Source organism: Eupeodes corollae, chromosome 2, assembly GCF_945859685.1.
Source record: "Eupeodes corollae chromosome 2, idEupCoro1.1, whole genome shotgun sequence".
In the NCBI taxonomy this organism is placed as follows: Eukaryota; Metazoa; Arthropoda; class Insecta; order Diptera; family Syrphidae; genus Eupeodes; species Eupeodes corollae.
The window spans coordinates 84792095-84805263 of record NC_079148.1 but is presented as its reverse complement, the minus strand read 5'-3'; positions in this window follow the sequence as shown (position 1 = coordinate 84805263).

Here is a 13169-nt window from a genome sequence, read left to right as displayed (position 1 = left end):
TTTTGGCAAGTTCTTGATATCCTTGGAAGGTCAAATGGGAAAGGATCAAATTGTTCATCGGATTTTGAAAAGGACGAAACGAAAAGTTACTTTTTCAACAAGTATAAGATTCCCTATCACAATCATAGTGATGAGTCTTCTTAAATATTTATAGTTATACAATTTTACTTTAATCAAAATGTAATGTTTTATTATTATTTTTTCGTTTTTTACTTAACAATCACGGAAATTGAAGTTGAAACCCTTAGAAAATTAACTAAACGTACCTTCTTTTTCTTAATGTTGCCTCATTTTATGCCTTTAACCATATACGTATCGATTTTTTTGGGTTTAATGTATCGATTAAAATTAATTTCCCATCTCTTAACATATCTGAAAGCTGTCAACATCCTTAAAGTATGCAATTAAATTTTGTTGATTTTTGTTGATTGCTTTCGTTTTGTTTGTTACAGAATCTGGCCCACGAGTTCTGTGTCATTTAGGAGATGTTTCTGTTTTGTTGACGTTTTTAGTTTGACGACTTCAACTTATTTATATTTTGACGTTCGAGTTTTTTTTAAACTTATAAATACAAAATAAAAAGAAAGGAAAAAAGTTCGCTGTGGACCATACAAAATGGGAACACTGATATTTGCGACGAAGAAGTTAGGATTGCAAATTTTAATTTTCTCTTTTAGATGACCAAAATGGGCTTGATAGGCTCACCTTTGGACTGGGTCAAGTCTTCAATTAACACAACTATCATAGTCCACGGGAATAAATATAGATAAATCAGTTTTAAATTAGAGCAAGCTCAGGAAACAGAACACTACACTAGACATCCATTAACCAATCCAATTGGAACTAGGTACATATATTCAGCCCTATCATGAATTCCATCGTAATCGGATATTTTTACGAATCCCGAAAAACTGTATCATGAAATCCGTTCGTAATGCAAAATTGTATGAGATTTTCCATTACGAACGGATTTCATGATACAATTTTTCGGGATTCGTAGAAATTTCAGACTACGATGGAATTCATGATAGGGCTGATTGATCGTTTTCAAATGACGGCATACATTTATTCCTTCTGCGTATCTCATACTATTATTTTTCGACAACTTTTCAAAGTAAACTCTTTTTTGCAAATACAAATTTCTCTTTGCATATTACTGAAAAGCTTTTAAAAATTCAATTCAATAATTTCTTTTTTGCAAATTTCCGTTTGGTGAAATTGATTTTCAAAGTAAAAAGTGTTTCGTGAAACAGGGCCCAGCAAGTAAACCACTCTGTATTCATAATTGTTTTTTTTTACGGTCTTCAAGAGAAGTAGTACCAGTGGCATGACGGTTAGTGCGTCGGACTCAGTCGTTCTTTGACTTCCAAAGTGTGAAGAAGTGCTATTTTTATTTTAGTTTCAAGAAAAACAAGTCCAAGTGTGTTAATAAATCTAAAGTTGGCAAGTTGCCACAACTTTTTTAAACTCATCGGTAGCTCAGTGGAGGTGGCGTCTGCAGTCAGTCGTTCTTTGACTTCCAGCGAGTGAAGAAGTGTAAATCAATTTTCTTTTTATTTGCAATTTAAATTCAAAAGTGTTTGAGCAGTGGCTAAGTTGGCATTGTGCCACTGTTTTATATAAGTAATCGGTAGCCTAGTGGAGGTGGCGTCCGAACACAACTCCAAGGGTCGTGGGTTCGAATCCCGTGCGGAGTGCACTAGAAATCTTGAAGCTTTTTTTCACAATCGTGAAATCGTAGATTTTATAGATTGGGAAAAAAAGCAAATGGAGAAGGAGAGGAAAGCAGGGGTATCGAAAGATACCTCTGCCAATACATCAGGTGATGTTACTGTGGCGCAAGCAGCGGTACAAAAAATCACCGAAACAACATCAGACCAGTCAACGGACCAATGGGCCATTGTTAAGAGAAAGAGGCAATCTCCCAATTTGGTAAAGCGAACCAATCCAGCTAAGCGGAACGCTAATAAAAAAAAAATGGAAGAAAAGACGAAAGGTGTGACGTCAGAGCACGAAACATCGGAGAGTGACGACTCTGGGAGCCCAGATTACGTCTCAGAGGGTGGAGAAGGGCAGTTTAGGTCACCGAAATATAGGAACAAGATCCTATCGGAGCCAGAACCGCCAACAAATAAATCGTTGGAGGGGGAGGTGGACCAAATCCTCCAAGAAGAGAATCAACTGATGGAGGCACTGCAAACTAAACAGGCTGCCATCAGTAAATTTGAAGAAAGCCTAAAAAAACTAAAGGAGGAAATAGAGCCACTCTTCAGTCAACTTAAGCTTAAGCAGGAAGCGCGCCGGCAGCAAGTGGCAGCGCAACGCCAACTGCAACAAAAACAACAACCACAGCAGCAAAAACAACCACCACCCAAGCCCGCTCCCAAAAACACAGGAGCGGAGCAAAATAAAAAGAAGCCAGCAGCAGCGACAGGCCCAATTGCTGAGGGCCCATCGACGTCGGCTAAGGCCAAACAGCAGCATCAACAACAGCTAAAACAACAGCAGCAGAAACAGCAGCAGCAGCAACCGAAACAGCAGCAGCCGAAACAGCAGCAGCCGAAACAGCAGCAGCAAAAACAGCAGCAGCAACACCAGAAACAACCACAGCCCAAGGAGAAGGTGCCACCAATTAGAACCTATCAGGTTGACCTGCAGGACTTGAAACAGGTATGTAAGTCGGCCACTAAGGGGAATTTTTTACTTAATATTTTGAACGAAAAAGAAAAGCGGTATTCGGTGCAGTGCTTCTCACTGGCCGAATACAAGCTAGTGAAAGAGTTATTAAAAGAGGCCACAGCTGAGTTCTTCAGCTTCACGCCCATATGTGAGAAATTTAAGACGGTCCTTCTGAAGGGCATAAGTTCCTGCACGGAACCGGAGGAGCTCTTAGCTGAGCTCCGCCAAAAAGCTAGTGACGATCTCGATTTTATCGGGGTCAAGCCTTTCACTACGGTGAAGTCCAGACGAGGGGGTTATAGGCTGCCAATGTTCCTCGTAACATTATCGCCCCAAAGCAGTGTTAATAGTGTCAAGGGAATCAAATCTCTCGACAATCAAACTGTACGCTGGGAGACATTAAAAAGGCACGACGACATTCTACAATGTACGAAGTGCCAGAGGTTTGGCCATGCCAATGCCAATTGCAATATGCAGTTGCGTTGTGTGAGGTGCGGAGAAACCCACAAAGAAGGAGAATGCAAGCTGGGGAATGAGCGGGTTGAGGATTTGACCCTGCTCAAGTGTGTCCTTTGTGGAAACCAAGGGCACCCGGCTAGCTATAGGGGTTGCCCTAAGGTCCAACAAATGAAACAGAAACAGGCCAGTCAAAAAGCCGAAAAAAGTAGACAGGCTCCAACACAAAAATTCGTAGATCCCAAATTTTCCTACGCCCAAATGGTGTCAGGGAATGGGAACACGAGACAAGCTCCACCAACAGTTGCCCCAAAGGCCTCTGTGCCTAAGGCACCAGAGGTGCAGCCTGACATTGTAGCCTTGTTGTTGAGCATTCAAGGTCAACTAACAGGACTGCAAAGTCAGATAAAGGAGCAAGGCAAAAGGGTAGATCATCTCTACTCTTTGTTGCCTGGCCTGGCACAATTTAGATCATAATGGGCGCGCTGCCGGAGACGCGCCTTAAAGTCCTAGCTGTGAATGTAAATTCACTGATTAGGATTGAACGAAGAGCCAATATGTTCCAATTGTTGACAGACTACAGTCCCGATGTGTTTATGGCTAGCGAAACTAAGCTAAACCACAAACACAAATTGACTCATAAAAATTACAATATCGTAAGAAGAGACCGGCCCGACTCCACTCAAGGGGGTGGTGTCGCTCTCTTTATACGAAAAGGCATTAATTATAAAGTCATATACAACAATGAATTGCGAAAGCTCAAGACGCTAGAAGTTTGCGTTGTATGCATCTCTCTCACTCAAGGGAAGCGGATGTATATGATTGCTGCTTATGCGGCTGGAGCTCCGCAGGTTACTTACTTTGTTTCAGAACTCGAGATTCTTTTTAGGGAACTGAAACTGAGCTTGGAAGAAAACTATTTCATCATGGCCGGTGATTTGAACGCAAAACATGAAGATTGGGGAAATCAACATAGTAATCCCAGAGGTAATCATCTTTTTAATTTGATGAATCTTTACAGCGTTGAATATGGCATCGACCTGTTGGCTACCGAAAAGCCATCGTATCCAAGAAGCGGCTCCTTTCTGGATCTTTTGCTGTACGACACTAGACTGACAGTAACAGACAAAGTAGGTAATCACCCTCGAAACTGCTTACAGACAGTCGAGTACGACAGTGATCACTGCGGACTGGCTGCTGTAATGCAGATTCCGAACGAACGCGTAGAGTTGGAGGAATACGTTGCAACGCACTCTTACAATTACAGTAAGATGCGTTGGCCTCGTTTCACCAACGCCTTAGCGAGAGAACTTCGTTCGAGTGACATAGCCCCACCAAACAACAGAAACCTGACAAATACAGAAATTGACCAACATTTACAACAGATGGACGAAACAATAAAACGAACGATGGAACGGACAATCCCAAAGTACAGAGAACGTGACCAAATGGACGCTTACAGAAACGCTACAATTGACGCACTGCGAAAGCACAAGAGTGGCTTACTGACAAGACTCAAAAACTTGTACAGACGACTTACAGACCCACACGACTTGGAGGTTAGGACACTGAAGTCATCAATAAAAAATGTCAATCTGTTGATTAAGGAGAACTACAGGCTATCAATTAACAAGTACTGGGACCGCAAGATCCGGTCAGTTAATTCGAGTGACCCTAGTATGTTCCGCAAAATCAACAAGATATTCAGGAAAAAAAACGATAATGACCTTCCGTGTCTTAAACTCCAAAGAACTGAAGAGAACAGAGACGTACTCAGGACAGCGCAAATAGATCCAGAGGAAGCCATCTTTGACGATGACTTTTACATAATTAAAGATCAGAAGGAAAAAGTGGAGGCGGTGGGAGCTGCTTTCCAGCAAGTGTACAAGGTGAATGTTAGCATTCGCCCCAACCACGACCTGGAAAACAGAGCCCTACTTAATCACTTTTACCTCCGTAATGATATCACACATTGGCGATCTGAGAACCGCGGTTTCATGTGGTTCAATGACGATTCCTTGGCAAATGCCATAATCGCCGAGCAAACGGGACCAAGTCCCTTGTTAGTGACGAAGGTTGAGCTTCAACTCATCTTCAATTCAATAAAAAATAAAAAGTCAGCAGGTGTCGATGGCATACCCAACGTTGTACTAAGACATTTACCGACGGAAGCAATTGACATTTACACCACACTCTTCAACAATGCACTGAATAATGCATATTATCCAGTGCATTGGAAGACCGCTGTGGTTCATCCTCTCCCGAAAAAGGGAAAGGACAACTCCAACCCGTCAAATCTTCGGTCGATAAGTCTTCTTCCGAGCATCAGCAAAGTTTTCGAAAAGATCATTAATAGGGCTCTGACTAAGTGGGCTGCGGACAACAAAATAATTCCGGATAAACAGTTCGGGTTCAAGGCGGGTCATGACACAATTCATGCTGCGTCTAAACTCGTTTCTGATATCCAATGGAATAAATCAAAACAACAATGCACAGGTGCTGTCCTGGTTGATTTGGAAAAGGCCTTTGACACCGTATGGTTAGAGGGTCTTTACCTAAAACTGAGCAGGCTTGGCATAAGCAAGCCATTGTTGTATATACTTTATGATATGATTAACGGTAGAAAGTTTGTTGTCAAAAGTGGCAATGTAACTTCTACCACAACATTCTCAATTAAAAATGGTCTTCAACAGGGAGCGGTGAATTCGCCGATTCTCTTCAGCATTTACACCAGCGATCTGATAGGTAGTCTTACAAAGGCAATTGCGTACGCCGACGATCTAATTGCGTACAGAACGGCCCGAAAGGTTGAGGTTATTAGAATTCTCTTGCAGCGTGATTTCGACAAGATTCAGCGATATTGCGACGACTGGAAACTGAAAATAAATGTCCAGAAGTCAGAGACAATTCTGTTCCGGACTCCGTTGGCTAGGGCCACGAGGGATACGTGTAAGAACTGGCACAAGATGGTCATCGTTGATCTTCACGGGCAGCCATTAGCGAGCAAAAGTGTAGTGAAGTACCTCGGTATCTGGTTAGATCAGTATTTATATTTCGACAGACATATAAATGCTGCTCTGACCAGGGCCAGAGGAGCCTTCGCTCTGACGAAACGGCTGTTTTTTAGCAGTCGGCTTGACCCCAGAGTGAAGGTAATTTGCTACATGGCCCTCATACGGCCAATGATCGTTTATGGTTGTCCTGTGTGGTTCAACGTTGCCCCTTCCCAGATGGAGAAGTTTCGGGTGTTCGAGCGGCAGTGTTTACGACGCTGTACCGGCTTATATCGAACAGCCGAATCTTCTTATGTGCATTATTATTCCAACGAGGTCCTGTACAACGGGGCTCGAATCAACAGAATTGACAATTTCGTGATAAACTCGTTCGAGGTCACATTGCAAGAGCTATGTCTTCGACCAACAATTTAATTTTCGGGGCGTTCTATCCGAACGACGAGTATTTAGAGAGTGCACGCTTGAGCGGCTTCATTCCACCAGAGGCATTCCTCTTTTTAGACAAATGCGGTCTGATACAGGATAGATTGGCAGTCCCGTTAATCTACCACGTCAGACGAAGAACCGTGGATAGGCGACTCCTGTACAATCGGGACGTCATGGCACAAGGCGGAGCAGAGCTCCTTCGGTTCAGTAGGGCTGTGTCCGAACGGGACCGAACTGATAGGGTGAAGCAGGAGAACCAGTTTTGGTGGCTTCAATCGGCACTTGATAATGGGTAGTCGGGATGGGGTTTAAGCCTTGGCCGGCTTACATACTTGTTTTATAGTTTTAGGGTTTAGTTTTAAGTAGAATAGGCATGGTGGCACAAAAAAAAAAATACAAAACAAAATTAAAAAATAAAAAGAAAAAAAAAACAAAAGAAAATTAAAAACAAAAAAAATCAAAGAAAAAAAAAACATGGAATAAAAAAAAAAAAAAAAAAACATACAAAAAAGACAGTAAAATATAAAATCAAAAAACGTTAGATTTGCTGCTGTGGTTGTTCTAGTTTTAAGTAGTTTATAGGTAGAATAGGTAGTTTAAGTTAGTTTTAAGTTTTATTTAAGGACCTAACTTTAAGTAGTTTGTAAGTAAAAATAAATAAAAAAAGGATATTGATATTAGTTTTTTGTTTAAATTTTCTAATAAATACAAAAATAAATGAAATAAAATTTAAATGAAGTAAAATAGATCTTAGGGCCGAAAGGCATTAGTTTTAAGTGTTATAGTTTAACTTAGAGTGTCCGTATGGGACCATTAAGTTAGTTGTAAGTTATGGATAATTAGGCTAGTTTTATGAATTTTTGTCTAGCTTTAAGATAGGTTTAAGATTGAATAAATAAAAATGAATTAGAAAAAAAAAGAAAAAAAAAAAAAAAAAAGTGGCGTCTGCAGACGAATCCAGAGGTCGTGGGTTCGAATCCCGGGCGGAGTCGATGAAAAATATTATTGCTTTTTTTCGTAATCGAGAAATTGTTGACTTCATCGATTGGGAAGAGAAGCAAATGGTTAAGGAAAAGAAAGCGGGGGTATCGAAAGATACCTCTGCCAACACGTCAGGCGATGTTACGGTGGTGCCAGTAACAGTACCACAAACAACAGCAACAACATCTGGTCAGATATCAGACCAGTGGATAGAAGCAGCAGCAACTATCAAAAAAAGAAAGTTAAAAAAGCATATCCCAAACAAAGTGGAGAGGGCCAACTCTGCTAAGCGGCGGGACATGCGGAAGGAAATGGAGAGTGGTAAAGGAGGAGTTACCACCGAGAGCGAGTTTTCAGACTACGCCGAGTCTGAAAAAACTGAATACGTTTCCGAAGGTGGAGAGGGGCTCTTCAGGCCTCCGAATATCGATTTAATCCTATCGGAGCCAGAGCCAGTCCCGCCGACAACGAAGGCTTTGGAGGTAGTGGCGGACCTCCAAGATGAAACCGAACTGGTGCAGGCCCTGCAAACCAAACAGGCAGCCATCAGCCAGTTCGAGCAAAGTCTCAACAAGCTCAAGGAGGAAATAGAGCCCCTCCTCACTGCACTTAAAAACAAACAAGAGGCGCGCCGAAAGCAAGAGGCAGCCCAAAAACAACAGCAGCAAAAACAACAGCAACATCAACCACAGCAGCAAAAACAACCACAACCCAAGCCCGCTCCCAAAATCACAGGAGCGGAGCAAAATAAAAAGAAGCCAGCTGCAGTGACAGGCCCAATTGCTGATGGCCCATCGACCTCGGCCAAGGCCAAACAGCAGCAACAACAACAGCTACAACCAAGGCAACAGGAGCAGCAGAAACAGCAGCAGCAGCAGCAGCAGCAGAAGCAGAAGCAGAAGCAGCAACAACAACAGCAACAACCACAGCCCAAAAAAGAGAAGGTGCCACCAATCAGGACCTACCGGGTTGACCTGCAGGACCTAAAACAGGTATGTAAGTCGGCCACTAAGGGCAAATTTATAATAAAGAATTTAAATGACAACGAAAAGCGTTATTCGGTACAGTGCTTCTCACTGGCCGAATACAATTTACTTAAAGGCGTGCTCAAACAGGCCACCGCTGAGTTCTTCAGCTACACGCCTAAGAGCGAAAAATTCCAGACGGTCCTTCTGAAGGGCATAAGTTCCTGCACGGAACCAGTGGAGCTTTTAAACTGAGCTCCGTCAAAAAGCCACGGACGATCTCGATTTTATCGGGGTCAAGCCGTTCACTACGGTGAAGTCCAGGCGAGAGGGTTATAGGCTGCCAATGTTCCTGGTAACATTATCGCCCCAAAGCAGTTTCGATAGTGTGAAGAAAATCACATCTCTCGACTATCAAACTGCACGATGGGATACATTAAAAAGGCACGACGGCATTTTACAATGTACGAAGTGCCAGAGGTTTGGCCATGCCAATGCCAACTGCAATATGCAGTTGCGTTGCGTGAGGTGCGGAGAAACCCACAAAGAAGGAGAGTGCAAGCTGGGGAATGAGCGGGTTGAGGATTTGACCCTGCTCAAGTGTGTCCTTTGCGGAAACCAAGGGCACCCGGCTAGTTATAGGGGTTGCCCTAAGGCCCAAGAAATTAAACAAAAACAGGCCAGTCAAAAAGCCGAAAGAAGTCGAACAGTTCGACAGGCTCCAACACAAAAATTCGTGGATCCCAAATTCTCTTACGCCCAAATGGTGTCAGGGAGTGGAAACACGAGACATGCTCCACCAACGGTTGCCCCAAAGGCCCCTGTGCCTAAGGCACCAGAGGTGCAGCCTGACATTGTAGCCTTGTTGTTGAGCATTCAAGGTCAACTAACAGGACTGCAAAGTCAGATAAAGGAGCAAGGCAAAAGGGTAGATCATCTCTACTCTTTGTTGCCTGGCCTATCGCAATTTAGACCATAATGGGCGCGCTGCCGGAGACGCGCCTAAAAGTCCTAGCTGTGAATGTAAATTCACTGATTAGGATTGAACGAAGAGCCAATATGTTCCAATTCTTGAAAGATTACAGTCCCGATGTGTTTATGGCTAGCGAAACTAAGCTAAACCACAAACACAAATTGACTCATAAAAATTACAATATCGTAAGAAGAGACCGGCCCGACTCAACTCAAGAGGGTGGTGTCGCTCTCTTTATACGAAAAGGCATTACTTATAAAGTCATATACAACAATGAATTGCGAAAGCTCAAGACGCTAGAAGTTTGCGTTGTATGCATCTCTCTCACTCAAGGGAAGCGGATGTATATGATTGCGGCTTATGCGGCTGGAGCTCCGCAGGTTACTTACTTTGCTTCAGAACTCGAGATTCTTTTTAGGGAACTGAAACTGAGCTTGGAAGAAAACTATTTCATCTTGGCCGGTGATTTGAACGCAAAACATGAAGATTGGGGAAATCAACATAGTAATCCCAGAGGTAATCATCTTTTTAATTTGATGAATCTTTACAGCGTTGAATATGGCGTTGACCTGCTGGCTACTGAAAGGCCATCGTATCCAAGAAGCGGCTCCTTTCTGGACCTTTTGCTGTACGACACCAGACTGACAGTTACAGACAAAGTGGGTAATCACCCGCGAAACTGCTTACAGACAGTCGAGTACGACAGTGATCACTGCGGACTAGCTGCTGTAATGCAGATTCCGAACGAACGCGTGGAGTTGGAGGAATACGTTCCAACGCATTCTTACAATTACAGTAAGATCCGGTGGCCTCGTTTCACCAATGCCCTAGCGAGAGAACTTCGTTCGAGTGACATAGCCCCACCAAACAACAGAAACCTGACAAATACAGAAATCGACCAACACTTACAACAGATGGACGAAACAATAAAACGAACGATGGAACGGACAATCCCAAAGTACAAAGAACGGGACCAAATGGACGCTTACAGAAACGCGACAATTGACGCACTACGTAGGCACAAGAGTGGCTTACTGACAAGACTCAAAAACTTGCACAGACGACTTACAGACTCACGCGACTTGGAGGTTAGGACACTGAAATCGTCAATAAAAAATGTCAATCTGTTGATTAAGGAGAACTACAGGCTATCAATTAACAAGTACTGGGACCGCAAGATCCGGTCAGTTAATTCGAGTGACGCTAGTATGTTCCCCAAAATCAACAAGATATTCAGGAAAAAAAACGATAGTGACCTTCCGTGTCTTAAACTCCAAAGAACTGAAGAGAACAGAAACGTACTCAGGACAGCGCAAATAGATCCAGAGGAAGCCATCTTTGACGATGACTTTTACATAATTGAAGATCCGAAGGAAAAAGTGGAGGCGGTGGGAGCTGCTTTCCAGCAAGTGTACAAGGTGAATGTTAGCATTCGCCCCAACCACGACCTGGAAAACAGAGCCCTACTTAATCACTTTTACCTCCGTAATGATATCACACATTGGCGATCTGAGAACCGCGGTTTCATGCGGTTCAATGACGATTCCTTGGCAAATGCCATAATCGCCGAGCAAACGGGACAAAGTCCCTTGTTAGTGACAGCTCATCTTCAATTCAATAAAAAACAAAAAGTCAGCAGGTGTCGATGGTATATCCAACGTTGTACTAAGACATTTACCGATGGAAGCAATTGACATATACACCACGCTCTTCAATAATGCACTGAATAATGCATATTATCCAGTGCATTGGAAGACCGCTGTGGTTCATCCTCTCCCGAAAAAGGGAAAGGACAACTCCAACCCGTCAAATCTTCGGTCGATAAGTCTTCTTCCGAGCATAAGCAAAGTTTTCGAAAAAATCATTAATAGGGCTCTGACTAAGTGGGCTGCGGACAACAAAATAATTCCGGATAAACAGTTCGGGTTCAAGGCGGGTCATGACACAATTCATGCTGCGTCTAAACTCGTTTCTGATATCCAATGGAATAAATCAAAACAACAATGCACAGGTGCTGTCCTGGTTGATTTGGAAAAGGCCTTTGACACCGTATGGTTAGAGGGTCTTTACCTAAAACTGAGCAGGCTTGGCATAAGCAAGCCATTGTTGTATATACTTTATGATATGATTAACGGTAGAAAGTTTGTTGTCAAAAGTGGCAATGTAACTTCTACCACAACATTCTCAATTAAAAATGGTCTTCAACAGGGAGCGGTGAATTCGCCGATTCTCTTCAGCATTTACACCAGCGATCTGATAGGTAGTCTTACAAAGGCAATTGCGTACGCCGACGATCTAATTGCGTACAGAACGGCCCAAAAGGTTGAGGTTATTAGAATTCTCTTGCAGCGTGATTTCGACAAGATTCAGCGATATTGCGACGACTGGAAACTGAAAATAAATGTCCAGAAGTCAGAGACAATTCTGTTCCGGACTCCGTTGGCTGGGGCCACGGGGGATACGTGTAAGAATTGGCGCAAGATGGTCATCGTTGATCTTCACGGGCAGCCATTGGCGAGCAAAAGTGTAGTGAAGTACCTTGGTATCTGGTTAGATCAGTATTTATATTTCGACAGACATATAAATGCTGCTCTGACCAGGGCCAGAGGAGCCTTCGCTCTGACGAAACAACTGTTTTTTAGCAGTCGGCTTGACCCCAGAGTGAAGGTAATTTGCTACATGGCCCTCATACGGCCAATGATCGTTTATGGTTGTCCTGTGTGGTTCAACGTTGCCCCTTCCCAGATGGAGAAGTTTCGGGTGTTCGAGCGGCAGTGTTTAAGACGCTGTACCGGCTTATATCGAACAGCCGAATCTTCTTATGTGCATTACTATTCAAACGAGGTCCTATACAACGGGGCTCGAATCAACAGAATTGACAATTTCGCGATAAAACTCGTTCGAGGTCACATTGCAAGAGCTATGTCTTCGACCAACAATTTAATTTTCGGGGCGTTCTATCCGAACGACGAGTATTTTGAGAGTGCACGCTTGAGCGGCTTCATTCCCCCAGAGGTATTCCTCTTTTTAGACAGATGCGGTCTGATACAGGATAGATTGGCAGTTCCGTTAATCTACCACGTCAGACGAAGAACCGTGGATAGGCGACTCCTGTACAATCGGGACGTCATGGCACAAGGCGGAGCAGAGCTCCTTCGGTTCAGTAGGGCTGTGTCCGAACGGGACCGAACTGATAGGGTGAAGCAGGAGAACCAGTTTTGGTGGCTTCAATCGGCACTTGATATTGGGTAGTCGGGATGGGGTTTTAAGCCTTGGCCGGCTTACATACTTGTTTTATGTTTAGGGTTTAGTTTTAAGTAGAATAGGCATGGTGGCACGAAAAAAAAAATAAAAAAACAAAAAAAAAAATAAAAAAAAAAAAACATTAAAAAAAATAAATAAAAAAAAAAAAAAAAAAAAGACAACGAAATATGAAAACCAAAAATGTTAGATAGTTAGATTTGCTGCTGTGGTTGTTCTAGTTTTAAGTAGTAGGTAGAATAGGTAGTTTAAGTTAGTTTTTAAGTTTTATTTAAGGACCTTATTTTAAGTAGTTTGTAAGTAAAAATAAATTAAAAAAGGTTATTGATATTAGTTTTTTTCAAAATTTTCTAATAAAAACAAAACAAATAAAATTTAAATTGAAGTAAAATTGATCTTAAGGCTGAAAGGCAT